At 40.7% G+C, this 15073-nt stretch overlaps 1 protein-coding gene across 1 annotated transcript in view; it reads right to left on the reverse strand.

Moving 5' to 3' along the window:
- Positions 1-15073, reverse strand: part of Arhgap26 (Rho GTPase activating protein 26) — a gene marked incomplete in the record, with an annotated part of 431142 nt that overhangs the window by 204523 nt on the left and 211546 nt on the right.

Genomic DNA, 15073 nt, shown 5'->3' on the forward strand with positions numbered 1-15073 from the left:
TAAAAAAGAAAACAACCTCATACAATAAAAAGGAAAGTACATCAATATAAAAGCTTGCTGCAAGGGTCAGAGAGCTTTTCTATAAAGGGCCAGAGAGTAAATATTTTAGGCTTTAAGGCCAGGAGACAAATCAATATTGCACAGGTTCTTAGATAGCAAGAGAAAATTAATTTTCACAGAATTGACAAAATTCTAAATATAATAATGGAGTATAACTTTTTGAAATACCAGTCTACTAATTAGACGGATACTTGTTTGTTTGTTTAGAGGGAGGATGCTATTTAGTTCAGATGGAGTTCAAAGTTGGCGTTCCCTATAATAAGTCAATCGCAAATGTGCATCCATAAGTACTACACGTGGCTCATGAACTATACAGAAGCACATGGGTGCTGGATTTGTTCTGTGGGCCACAGTTTGCCTCTCCTTGTTATTCTGTCACTACTAAGTAAAATGAAACGTTTGCTTAAAACAAAGAAAAAAAAAAAACTGTGCCAAATCCTTCTTTGGTAGTTACGACTCTATAGGAATGGAAAGCCATAGAGCAGTGATGGAAAAGCTTCCAGAGCTTTCAATGACACAAACAGCCTGCTAAGGCATGCATGCCACAGGTTCACCACCTAACAGCGACAGTCACAACTTATCTACCCATTTATCCACCCCAAGTGATTCTGATGACCACTCGAAGCTGAAAGCCATTTAACCACTAAAGGAACCAAGCAAAGTACCTCTGAAAGGTGAGCCACTAAGCCCAAAGAAACCTTTTTCCCTACTAAGAAGTATGGATAGAAATGACTGGTCAGGAGGTAGGCAACGGGCCAACTGTGCCCCAGATGCCTCACGTCACTGAGCAAGTCTCCTACACTGCCGGGGCCTTTACTGCCTACTGTATAACATGAAGTAGTTGCTCAAGGTCTTCAAATTATAAAACTTTAAATACAGAAAATAACTGTTAATATTGCTTCACTTTCTAAAGAAGACAGAAGCTGCACTCATTGACTGAACGTCAGAAGGGTGAGTACTAAAGAAACGGGTCTCTTATCTTAAGGAAGATACTCTGAGGAATAAATAGGCAAGAGGGTGTACACCGAAAGGTTCTAGAGACTCTGATTCTGGTCTGCACTTCACCACCAGTCACTTTACTTGGCTGAACTTTAATTTTTTCATCTACAAAAGGAAGGTGATGATGGTTATTCTGCCTACCTCTCCCAGGAGCATCAACTGAGCCTGTTAAAGAGAAATGTATGGAAACTACAAACTAATGCAGTGCTTCGAGCTGTACTGCTGGGAAAAGAACTGTTTAACCATCAAGGAATTTGAAAGAAGTGCAAAAGTCACCACAAAATTTAGGTAGAGGCTGACATAGAAGTTGTGTGAATTTCTGTCTGTAACATGGGGAATACAGTGGAACCCCAAAGTACCCGCACAAAGATTGCCAAAGAGGCTGGGAGAGGCCCCCATCTTTTGGTTCTATGGGTTTTATTCATGCAGTCATTGAAAAGGGGGATACTGGCTTTGAAAAGTTTGAAAGCCTCTTGAATGGGTCATTCCTAATGTTACCTGGAATTTTTTTATTCATGCATACATTTAACAAATATTTTCTGAGTGCCTATAATAACTATGTACTGAGGATACTGGTCAATAAAACAGCTATGATCTCTGCCTCATGAAACTTTCCCATTAGTGAAGAAAAGAGAAATAAACATACAGATATGGTACCTTCAAATACTGATAAGTACAACAGAAACAAAAAAAGAGGGCACTACGTGTCTGATGTCGGGGAAAGGTTCTCTGAAGAGCTGAAGTTTGCCCTAGACCAGAGAGGAAAGAGGGGACTTCCTTGAGCCAGTGACCAGTAGGTCCCTGAGGTGGAAAAAGCATGGCTTTTTAGAGGGAGGAAGGTCAATGTGGCCGGCAATCAGTGCAAGGCAGAGAAGGGTAGGAGAGGAGGAGAGGCAAGGGGCAGTCGCCTACCCTGCAGTGCCTTGTGACTCCTGAGTGAAAGGGGAGCCAAGTAATAGCTCAGACCACCGATCCATAATGACTGGCATTGAGTAACACTGGAAAGTTGGATGAAAAAGTACAGGAAAAAGATCCTATTTGGACAAGTATTTTTTTCAGCCATCCTTAATCACTGTATTCTCCCATTAAATTCAAACATTCTGTCCAAGAGAAACTTGTTCCTATTTATAAATGGCAAAAATCTAGAAAGAAAGAATAGTAAAGCACAAGGCTCTCAGCCCTTCTTAATTAGGATGTAAGTTCACGCCAAATTACTTTCTTTCAAGGTTTCCTGGGTCTCGGGAGTCCCCTGCCTGGAACACCCAAGCATTCCCTGAATTCAAGAGGCGTAATCAATGAGCCAAAGGCGCCAGAAACATGTGCTGCCCGATCCTTGGGGGCTGGGCCATTAATCTCTGTCTGGTTCGAGTAAATGAGCCAAAGAGAATGAGTTTTGAAACGAGGCTAATAAGCCATACTTGCCAGCACTACATGACCCAACACGGAAGGCCTAAGCATCACGAACGGCACTAAGTGGGAGCGCCTTTGTTTGCTGAGCACTTACCTAGCACCACACGACAATATCAAATACCTGTAACACCATATGGCTTAAATCCAGTGTTCCCTGAGGCCCACAGTTCATCCAAGAATGCAGAACTAGTAAGTGGTATACAATCCTAGCTACTACAGGGATATTCTAGTCCCCTCTGACCTATCTTAGTAGCAAATGCACACAATTATCAAGTGTGCCGGTAGCTGGTTCCATGATTTGTAAATACCTTTTATACTGGCAGAAGCAAAAGGCATCCAATTCACCCTTTAGAAATGGTTAGTCTGCTCCAGGCAATGTTTCTTATATAGATCACATAGTGTTCCACTAGACTGAGGTTCAGAGATAAGAGCAATATCCTGGAATAAAAGGTTTCTTTGACAATGGCTTTGTCTTATGATGAGTGGTTACTTCATCTGCTCTGAGGTATACCTCTCAAGAGTTCCATCTTCACATGACAGAACCCAACTCTTGAGGATCAACTCAAAGGGACAAAAGTCAATGCCTGCATTATGACTCCTAGGAAAACTGAAGAATTCCATGTACTTTCTCAACAGCATAAGTAACTTAAGCTAAATTTAGCTGCCCTGCTTAGTGAGAATACTCTTAAGATTTGATCACTTTAAAGTGTTATAGCCCTTTGGCTTTGTGTTCTTTGACATAGGTAGGCTCCAGTTTCTGCTGGAGTAGAAATACTGAACATGAAATCTGCTAAATATCCATGCCAGTGAGTATCTATTTTCTTATATATGTTTCTAGAGATAGAATTTACATGTATTTATCTTATCGGGGTCTATCTCCGAGTCATTAAGGAATAGTTTCAACACATACAATAATTTAATAATAATGATGATGACAGAATCCCTGATCTGTGTTAGACAGCATGCCAGGCATTTTATAGCAATTCAGTGTTTCATACAATCTGACTATTCCTGTCCTAGAGATGAGAAAACTGAGGGATTAGGAAGCGTGGTCACTTGATCACAGTGAGCCAGCTGGAAACAGGAAGCGTGCAGACAGGAACTTCCATAGTCTATTTCTAGAGCCCAAGCACTTAACTTTTAACCACTTGATAAATAAGACATGGCAGCGGTGGTGGTGGTAGTGGTGGTGGTGGTGGCGGCGGCAGTGGCGGTAGTGGTGATGACAATGATGATAATGATGACGACGATGACAATAAAGGTAATGAGGTATCGTGGGCAGCCAGAGCAAGTGAGTCACTGGAAGAAACAACTTGCCCTGAGTCAGAGAAAATGCAACTGGGAATGGCCTTCAGATTCCAGCCAGACGTATCCACCACTAACCCATGTAACCAGCTGGCAGCTAACAGAGAAGTAATACTCCATTCTCTCCAAACCAGACTTCCATCCCGAAGATAAACACCAGGGCAAGAAAGTAGGTTTTTAATACAAATCACAGGGTACTGCAACTCTAACAGGCCATACCCAGAAGCTACAATAAGAGTATAATTTAATAAATTAAAAGAAGGTGCAGAAAGCCTTCATATGCTTTCTCTGTACTAAGTGTGACTTTGCAATAAATTCTGTTCACTGCTGAGCCAATTCAATTTACATGTCCCTGGAGATTTAAGAGAGAGAATACACAGAGTCATTTGGATTCCCAGAATTTTTCTAGGGGTAACATTTATTACCATTATCCAAGCCACATTGAGAAAATACAGAGAGGTACTTTTTAAACATAGAAATTAAAGGCATAAGTAAAACAATAATTAGATAGAAACAATCTAACTTTTCCTTTTGACACATAGCTGAATTAGTACTTGGCTACACCACACTTTGGATCAAGATTTACAAAAATGAAGTGTTAGGCAAACTTTTCTAAACTGCTGCCCCTACTTAAACTGTACTGTTCTTGAACTCACTGCCAAACTCTATCACTCCCCAAGTCTCTTCCAAGTAGCCTGAGGTATCTATGCCTCTTCTCTCCCGGACTGTTCTGCAGACACAGCAACATGGAGACAAAAAAACAGAGTTACAGAGTCAGTATCTTAGCACACTGCACAGGCCAGTTCTACCTTGTCCCTTTCCCTGTGACAACTTGTATTTTTGATTTCCTATTAGTCGTGATAGAATTGTAGTACTGTAGGTTCAAAGTTCGGCTTTACTATTTATTGACAATGCATATGTATCAGTTAACATATGTAGACCTTTATCTTGCCACCTGTAAAAGGGGATGCAGTACTAACAGTCCTCGCTTCTTAGGACTGTTTAGGGAATTAAATGGAATAACGCATTATCAAATATGTTACACAGAGCATACAGTGCACATTTCATGTCCCACAGGGCATTCTATAATGATTAGCTTCTATCATAATGTCACCATCACTTCTTTCTTTTTGTCTCCTTACATTTTTTGTTTAAGCACACGAAGCTATTCTAGTGAGGGAAAGTTATCCACAATGGGATAAATGGCCAAGGATGGGAATTCCTTTTAAGGGACCCAGAGGCTGGCCTCATTAGCAACATACTATACCCAGCTGGGACTAAGCAACAAAACAAAAGGAAACGAAACAATCTAAAGCCAACTTTTGGAGAAATTATTCTCAATTATTAAAAAAAGACAGCAATCAACAATGAAAATAACCTCCCACTATCAACTACTTTTTCAGTACCCATTATGTGCCACTATACTACTAAGCATTTACATGAATTGTTTTATTTCATCCTCAGGCCTACAGAAAATATTAACCCTGCCTCTTTTTCATAGTGTCCTATGGGTTAACTAACCTTACACAGCCAGTAAATTATAGAATTAGTATTTGAACTAGGCAGGCAGTGTCCTTTAGACGGGAGTCTGTATTCAACCACAATTTCATACAACCTCCCCACCAAGTCCTGATTCCCAGTGGAAAAATAGCTTGGCAATTAACAAAGAACTCAAAAGAAGCTAAGCAGTAATTAAAATGGCAACAATGCAACCATTATGTAAGAACAAAATTTCCACTCAATTTAAATATAACAGTAATTCTACAAACTTCCAATTAACACAAGTATGGCAGCAACCAAAAACCACAGCTAGCTTGAGACACTTTAGGACACCCCAAAACATCCTTCTTCTTACTATGAGCAGATACACAGAGACTTGGCCAGTATTACCAGGGACCGGGTGGCAGGCAAATTTCTCAACAGAGTAGCACATTAGAATACTCGGCAAACTCTAGCAGCAGCTAAGTTTAGGCACTTTTAATAACACCTCCAAAAAATGACTAATAAGACACTCTAAGGTCTAAGGAATGGTACCCATAAAACTCAAGAATGTACATCATTTCTGGGTCAGGAAAATCTCTCTTTTCATGGACGTCTGCAGGCTACACATGAAAAGCTTTCAGGAAGGAACTGAGTCTGAAGTATAAGGAGATGAAACCAGTTTGAATAGCCCAGAATAAATAAAAATATACTTCAATACAAAGAGACAGAGCTCTGGGAGCTGGGTACTAGTCTTCTGCCCTCTACTCCAATAAGAAATGTGCCCCTCATCACCATGCTCTTAGTGATAAAATGTGCTCAAAAGAACAGAAATACATAGTAAGAACAGTAATAAAAATACATTTGTTGTCTTAAGGAGGCTATTTCAAAAATAAAGCCAATAAAAATATATTTGATGTCATTTTCCAATAACCTAATCCTGAACAAATATGAAGACCTTACCCTTTCTTGCCCAGCTAAAGAATGCATAAACAAGGTATAGTAACTGCCATATTAACAGCCACTCAAAAAGTACTGGTTGAATGAATAGGTTTTGAGTAAGAAGGAATAAGAGAGAAATTGAAACAAAAACGAAAACCTGACATTGGCGTTATGAGGACAATGCATTGAACAGACCAAAAAGGCAAGCCACATCTATCACTTCCAGGCGATTGTGTCTCATTCTTCTCAACAATGGGCAAATTCTCTACGAATTTTTACCATCTAGAGAAATGGAAAGACAGAATGCATGTTCTATTGTGAGAAAATATGCAACAGATTTACCTTATTTGGCTTAACTCAAAGCTATCAAAATCCCTGACATAGCTATTTATTTTCTATGGTCTACCGCTGCATGTCAGCTCTGTACCCAGCAAGTGACAACAAACTGTGCTAACAATTTCAGACCTCTGGTGCCACTGGGGGTTCTGAAATGAGGGCCAAGGAAGGGGCTCCTGTGCATGATGGTCCTGGATAGTTTCCTCTCCTATGGGCTCAGAGACACCTGAGGACTCAGGCCCTTTGAAAAGCACTCCACGAAAGGTGACCGAACGGCTGTGCTCCTAAACCCATTTGGACAATCTTCTAACAGCCCGGGGAGCCTTCCTGCATACTGAGACAGCAGCATGCTAATGAAAGAAATCACTACTTGTGGTTCAATGTTGTTATGACAGTGATGATGGATAGAAAAATAAACACTATTTTCTATTAGTTCAAGCATTGCCTGCTGCTTTACACCTTATGGATACCAAAGGGGTTTTTTTTTGGTATTATTCTTCAGTAATACTGGAGGGAAACAAAATGCTCTGGACTCCTGCAACTAGTACTACTGCCACTATGTCCCTCTTTTTCTAGGGATTTCACCCTCGTTTTCTTAGAGGAGCTAATACTTCCGTGTAGTCTGGTTTGGGCTAATCTGAGTTCCACCTTCAGGTTTGGTTCTGTGACCCAGACTATGCATCCTTGCATGCATATGATTTGCCTCAGGTCAAATGTAGCAAACAGTACTTGCTTTTTAACATTTTCCTGGAACATTGTTGGAAATAAGGCTCTGTTACTAGAACATGTCTGCAGCTTTGGTGGACAACTCTACCACCACCCAGACAAAATCTGAGTCAAAAAAAAAAAAAAATCAAAGAAAAATAGAGCCAAGATATGAAGAGAGACTGGATTCCAATCATCTATCATTAAGCCTGTTTAAATGTATCTGAAGTTCATTCTGCTCTTTCCATAGTGAATCAGTAACTTCCTTTCTTTTCCTTATTTTTAAATTGTGCTTCTGTGGCTTATGACCAAGAGCTAAGGCACATATAAAAAAGGTACATAATAGAAAAGCCTATCTGGACTTTATAGTATACTCTAGGATGAAGGAAAAAAAACAGGCATCAAAGTAGAAGGGAAGCCAGGTGTGGTGGCAGATGCCTGTAATTGTGGCACTCTAGGAGGCTGAGGCAGGAGGACATACGTTCAAGCCCAGCACAAATAACTCAAAGAGACCCTGTCTCAAACTAAAAATGTTTCTTTAAAGGGCTTGAGATGTAGGGGGGGGAGGGGAAAGCAGAATGGGAAAGAAACTGAATTCATGCCATGCCATGAATTCATGCCAAGTCTTCCCTTCCTTCTGCCTCACATATCCAGTACCAAGTTTTATCAGTTCTCTCACACATTTATCTGGAACTAACTTCTTGTGCCCATTCTGTTTCTGCTGCTCTAGGACAGACTTTACTTGCCTGTCACCTAGACCTTGACCCTGGCCTTCTCCTGGTCTTGCTGACTCCTCTTTTTCTTCTCTGTTCTAATCAGTCATACACATTGCTCCTACAAAAAGCTGCCCCTGAACCACACCCTTGGTTGAAGAGGAACTCTTAAGATATTATACTAGTCTTCAAATTCCCAAAGGGTTATCATGTGAAAGTTCACATTCCTGAACAGAGGTGAGGGTCAGGGCAGAGTCCCAGGAAGGCAGATTTCAGATGGCCACAAAGGGCTGGCAGTGAAGAGCTCTTCAGGGTCCACTGCTGCAGTGACACTGGCCCGGTGTCACTGCTCCACACAGGACTAAGCTCCCTTTCACCGAGAAAGCAGTCCTGGGCTGGTGAATTTAGCTGTATTTTGGATTCATTATCATTAGCCTATCTTTTCACCTGTATGGGTCTTGGGTAAATTCCAGAGCAGGGAAAAATGAATGTTGATGAAGGAGAGGTAGCCAGTGTATGCTATGAGCTTTGGAGATTTAACATTAAGGCCTAATTCCAGCACTCTTGAGCTCTATGGTCTTAGAGGATCATTTAATATTTCTGAGTATTTTTTTCACTGTACAGTAGAGCTAAGTAATAGTACTAACTTTATGAGAGTATTGGGAGAATTAAAAATAGTTCTCACAGTGCCTGAAGGTGCTCAAAGTGTTACTGCCCTTCTCTGCGCCAGGAAGATTTCCTGACGTTACGGCTGCAGGGCACCCTTATCCAGTGATGGCAAGTCTGTCAATGACACAAACAGCCCGCTGCAGCATGTGTGCCGTAGGTTTGCCACCACTCCCCCGATCTCTCCCTTCCTGCACTTCTCAGCACTCATAATCTGTTCTTTAGAACTTAATGCTTCTGAATACAGTTTTTCATTCTTCATTTCCAATGTCCAACTCAATCAGTCCTTTGATGACAAGGGAGGAGGCAGAGTCTTTCTGACAAGGAATACAGTGCTGTACACATATTCAGTGCCTGAGAAATTGCTCCTGATTAAAGGACAACGGGCTTAAGACAGAGGATCTGCATTCTTCTGCACAACTCCTTCTCTGTGGGGTCAGAAGCAGCTCATAATAACCTTGATGAGCAAACCGTCCTTACAGTAATGCTTTCATATTTTGAGTGTTGCTGGCACTTACTGTACTTCTCCATAAGAAATCTCAAACAAAGCTAGTATGATTTCCAAGGGAAAGTGAAGCAGCTCTCCCTGAAGCATGCAGGAGGTAGGTTCCCTCTAGACATCCCATGAAGGGGAGGCCACTTACTGTCACTTGTTTTCAGTCCTGATGAATTAAGCATGAACAAAATGTCTCTGGGGTTATTAACGCTGATTGTTGTGGGTGCTCCTCTCCCCTCCCAGACTTTGATTTTTGTGTTACATAAACACTGTTGCCATGGTTATAATTCAGGAAGCTTTGTTACTTGACCACAAGAAAAATTCAACCTCAAATCAGGATAACATTGAGTCTCTAGACCACAACAGACCATCAGAGTGTAGGAGCCGCCCAATTCCTTCAAGCTTCTAGAAGGAACTACTGTATTTTGGGTAACAAGCAAGCAACAAGAAGAGGAAACGCTGTGATGTTATGCAATTTCCTTCCATTTCATACTCAGAAATCCTAAAAACCCTTATAAGCAACTTCTCTAGCTTTCAACTGAAGGTTAGAATCATGGCCAAAGTAAACAAAAACTGGACGCAAAAGAGAAATAAATCTGAGTAATATACAAATCAAAGAAAGTATTACAGGAAAATTTTCAAGGCAGCAGAAAGGGCGCAAACTCACTCAGCATCATGTGCGTAACAGGTAAGCAGATGGCTGATGTGCACGGAGGATGTGGCTGGGTCACAGTATGAGGGGTCTCCCGGCCCTAACATTTCCTGGCTTCATGCTGCTGCAGCATTAAAAAGTAGGTGTGAACCCCCGAGTCCATCAGCACACCATTTCTATGGGGAGAGGAAAAACCACCTCCTGTTCCCCAGAAAGAAAAAAACTGAAATCTTCAACAGAGAATGTCTTTAGTGTTCCCCTCTCTCTCCCCCAGTGTCCTTGGAAAAGCTACACAGCTGTTAGCAGCAGAGGGAGCCTTGTTCTTTTGTGCTTTGGAAAAGTGCAAATGAGAAGTTCCTCAGTACAGTATGCAGGGTCCCGAAGTGGGAGTTCATCGGGTTCATCTGCTGCCCAAGCAGGGCCCTGCCCAGGAGAAACCACAGCCAGAGCGTGAGTCATGCACAGTGCTGCTCTGCACTTTCAAGCCCTGCTTCCTCCAGAGGACTGAAGACGGGGCATTTATACCATCTCCGCTAGAACCTGACGCTGACTAAAACCAAAGGAATGCAAAGTGCTCTCATTTCCCCCCACAACGCCCTTTGAGGGGACACAGGCATTGGGAAAGGAGATTCCTTGCCCTGCCATGGACAGCTGAGAGTTCAAAGCCAGCATTTCTAGATACATGACTCAAAGCTCAATTTCCTATTCCAAATGTATAAATATCCTGATGCCAACTCATATGCATGCGGCGCAAGTTCTGAGCCTATTTACTATTATTCTAGGGCTCTGATCCAGTAGGGAAACAGGTCCCTAGTTTTGACCTCACAGAGAGTCTCAGTGTTTTTTCTTGGAAATGAACACTGTTCTTTGGCCACGTGGCATTCGTTCATTTGTCCTTAAATAAATATAGTCTGCTGTTTCTTCACCAACCTACCCTTTTCCACCACAGGCAAAACTCACCCTACTTCTGATTCTGAACACAGACAAACAGTATGACTAAGGTATAGCCAACCAGAAGAGCAGATTCACTCTCATCCCCAATGACTTACTATGAAAATTCTCAAACTCCCCAGAAAGATGGAAGAAGTGACAGGGAACACTCATATCCAAGGCTCCATTCTATAGTTGTTCATGTTTCCCTATATTTGTCTTATACCATCATATAGCACTATATATGGGCAGACATATACATAGCCCTCCCTCTGTCAACATCCATCAGTCCATCACATTATTTGATAAAGCTTACAATAAGTTGCAGACATCAGCATTTTTCATTTCAACACTTCAGTATACATATTATCTACTAAATCTCAATATTTGTTTGCCAACTTTCCATGTAAAATTTACATACAATGAAATGCACAATTCTCAAGTGTGTCAATCATGAACTATGACAATTTCATACATCAGTGTGGGCTACACCCAAGACTAATATCTCTTTCTTACCCATCATCTTGGGTAGTTTCTTCAGCCCCTCCCCCATCTTGCCCCCACCATTCCTTCCAACCATTTTCTGTTCTGTGTTTTTTTTTTTTTTAAATGAGAAAAGGACAAAAACAAAATAAGAAAAACAAAGACATAAACAAAACAACACTAAAAGCAATAAAAATGATACAGAATTTCAAAACAATGTGACAGGAAATCAACAATGGCTGTGCCCACCATTATTTCAGATCAATATAGAAATGAAATCCTACAGTATGAATTCTTTTATGGTTACCTTATTTCACCTAGCATAAAATTTCTGAGATTCCTCCATGTTGTAGTGTAAATCAATGTTTGTGGTATTTTTTTTTTTTTACTCCTCATCACTAGTTTATTACTTAAATATATCACAATTTTGTGTACCAATTCTCCTGATTATTGGTGCTTATATTGTTCCTGACTTTGACTATCACATATAAAGCTACCCCAAATTTTTTTGTACAAGTCCTTTTGAGGGCATATGCTTTCATTTCTCTTGGACAAGTACTAAGAAACAGAAGTGATGAATTACATTTTTTGTTGTTGTTTGTTAGTAAGAAACCATTCTGCCCTGCTCCAAAGTGATTGCACCATTTTATACTCCCACCAATAAAGAACAAGAGTTCAGGTTGCTCCACACATTCACCAATGTTTACTGTTGTCAAATTTTTGACTTTAGCCTTTCTGCTGGTATGTAGTAGTATCTCATTGTGGTTTTAGTTTTCACCTCCCCGATGATTTATGATGGGAAACAATTTTCATGTGCTTCGTAGGCATTCTCAACTTTCCTTTATGAGGTGCCTCTTGAAGTCTTTCCTCTACCTTTTAATTACACTGTCTTTTTATTACTGAGTTTTATGAGCTCTGCATATATTCTGGACATATTCTTTGTCAAATGTAAGGTTTACAAATATTTTCTGCCATTCTGTGGCTTGTAAAGATATCTTTGATATGGACAAAATTTAATTTTAATAAATCCAGTTTGGGGGAGAACTACTGTTTTCTGTGTCCTGTGAAGAAACATTTACCAAGGGGCTGGGGATTTAGCTCAGCGGCAAAGCGCCTGCCTGGCAAGCGCAAGGTCGTGAGTTCGGTTCCCGGTACCGGAGAAAAACCAAAAAAAAAAAGAAACATTTACCAAATCCAGATTGCAAAGATTCTGTCCTATGTTTTCTTCTGGAGGCTTTATAGTTTTGGCTTTTATGTTTATGATCCATCTTGAATTAATTCTCCTTTGTTTCTCTAGTTTGTAAACATCATTTACAGGTGCTTCTGAGATGCAGCACAGATTTGAAACTCACTGGTTTAAAATAGAAATTCAGGAACAAGCAGCATTAACCTATCTCATCCCCCTCCCTGCCCAATGAAACCTATTTATATAACCCTTGGGATCCTTCACAATATTAATTAAACTGGTATCTGTTTACTGCCCTTTAGCTCACCAGACAAGTGTGCTAAGCATCAGAAACACCTATACATAAACGCTCAAAGCTAATTTTCAGAATACTCAGCTGATTGCTACATGGCTACTTATAAGGTGTTATCTGAATGGGCAGGGGCAGGGTGTCCAGGAGAGTATGTAAGTTTTATGTTTTTGTTTTGGGGTGTTTGGTTTCATTGATAGTAGGTACTGAACCAAGATCCTTCACACTGAAATATATCTCCGCCTCTTTTCTATTTTGAAATGGTGTCTTGTTAAGCTGCCCAAGATGATCTCACGAACCTGGATGTAAGATCTTCACGTCCAATCTTTTTATTCCTATGTCTGATCAGGTGACAATAACTGGATTCTGCTTTCAGCATGATGTCCCTTGCTGTGCAGTCCCAACACTCCCTAAGAGGACTGCAGCACCTCTTGCTTAGAATGCTTTCACACTGGTTTCACTTCTGCTCTCCCCTTGCCAGCACATTTTTCATACAGCCATGACTCTGAAATCACTTCTGTTCATAAACTTTCCTGGCCACATGACTCCTTGTAACACCATGTCCAGATTTCTAAGTGAGGCTTCCACCAAGCTAGCCCCAGCACTTCCTATCTATGAGCTCCCCTCACAGTACCGTGTAGCTCAGCTACTGGCTATTTCCTAGGCTTGACACATGTCCTCCTATCTAAGAATCCTCATGTCTATCTTCTTGCTGAGAAAGCCTTGCTATCCACTTCTGTTTTGCACATGCTTTCATGTCCTATGAAGTCACTAGCACTGTGTTCACACCCCAAACTGATCTCTCCAACTCTGAAATAATAGCAAAACAACAGGTTTATCACTGTGGGCCCTAGAGTGCCTTGCACAAAGCAGGCAATTAATAAACATTAGACACAATGAACCATACACACTGAAAGTGCTATAAATGCAAATCCCAGAATCAGTTCACATTAACTTTAAAAGGTGCCAATCGAATCACCCCAAGTGGTTATATAATTAAAAGTAAACCTAGGACTGAAAGAGCTCTTCCAGTCTGGGAAGCGCAAACTGCCACCTGCTACCCAGCGTTGTGAGTATTAAACTGCTCACTTACAGTTGTGCTCACACCTAGAAAGTTAAGCAGTCAGCATCAGGGCCAGGCACAGAACCCAAATTTCCTCATTGCTAGCACTGTGTCCACCAAGAAACAACAGGGTCTCTCAACGCATGCCAGATTGGTTTCTGCCATGCAGCAGACCTTTACACACTCCATGTGCTGAAAAAGTCACAACTGTACTTGTGAAACCATCTTGGAGTATTTCAAATTAGTTGTGAAGTCATGAATTATTCAATAAATAGTGTTGAGGTAGCAATAATCTTTTAGAAGGAAAAATCAAGATAGATCACCTTATATGACATTTTGATGAAAAAATAAACCTCAGGTAAATATTTATCTTACAGCCAGGTGTGGCAGCATGTGCCTGTAACCCCAGCACTTGGGAGGCTGAGGCAGGAGGATGGTTGTAAGTTCAAGGCCAGCCCGGGCTACAAAGGGATTCAAGACCAGCCTGAACTGCATAGCAAGACCCTGTCTCAAAAAGACTAAAAAAAAAAAAAAAATCTTACAGTGGGGATGAATTCAAGCAAAGATAGAATATGTAAAGTAGTTCACAGTTTAACATAAAGTGCTTCTCCAATCAATACAAGAAATGTAAATAATACCCCAAAATGGATAAACTATATGCAAAAAAAGGATAAATATTCAATAAAGAATATTCAAATTGAACAGAAAACAAAGAAATTCAAATTGTAACAATGGGGGTCTTTTTGGTGGTGGTAGTACTAAGGATTGAACCCAGGACCTTCACACTGAGCTACATCCCCAACCCTTTTAAATACATATCTGTATTTTGAGACAAGAGTCTTGATAAGTCACCCAGGCTGGGCTCCAGTTTGAGACTCCAAGAATGCTAGGACTACAAGAGTACACCTCTATGCCTGGAGACTTTTAGCCTTCTAAAAACAAAATTAAGGATTTTTTAAAAAATTGGTAACACCTAATATAGATGTGAATTCAGTGAAGTGGACAGTCCCGCATGAGGCTCACAGAAGTATAAAGTGGCACCATCTTCGGGTGAGCAAGCTTCAAAGTAGCTATGTCTATTCACCAAGCAAATACACTAACACAAATTTCCACTAAGGAAGGATTCTTGGGTAGCAGATCACTAAAGCTCTTAGTGAAGGCAGAAGCCTCCTGTGTGTTACACATGAAATGTTACATATTCATACACTTCTCTGAGGAGAGTGTCCACAATTTTCATATTATCATAGGAGTATTTAAGTTACTCAAGAACTCTTGATTGTGGAATGCTACTTAGAGGCAAGGAATGGTAGGTGTTGCTAATTGTCAATACAATGTCCCTTAATAACAAAATTCTGGCCT

Source organism: Chinchilla lanigera, unplaced genomic scaffold (assembly GCF_000276665.1).
Source record: "Chinchilla lanigera isolate Chin_1 unplaced genomic scaffold, ChiLan1.0 scaffold00014, whole genome shotgun sequence".
In the NCBI taxonomy this organism is placed as follows: Eukaryota; Metazoa; Chordata; class Mammalia; order Rodentia; family Chinchillidae; genus Chinchilla; species Chinchilla lanigera.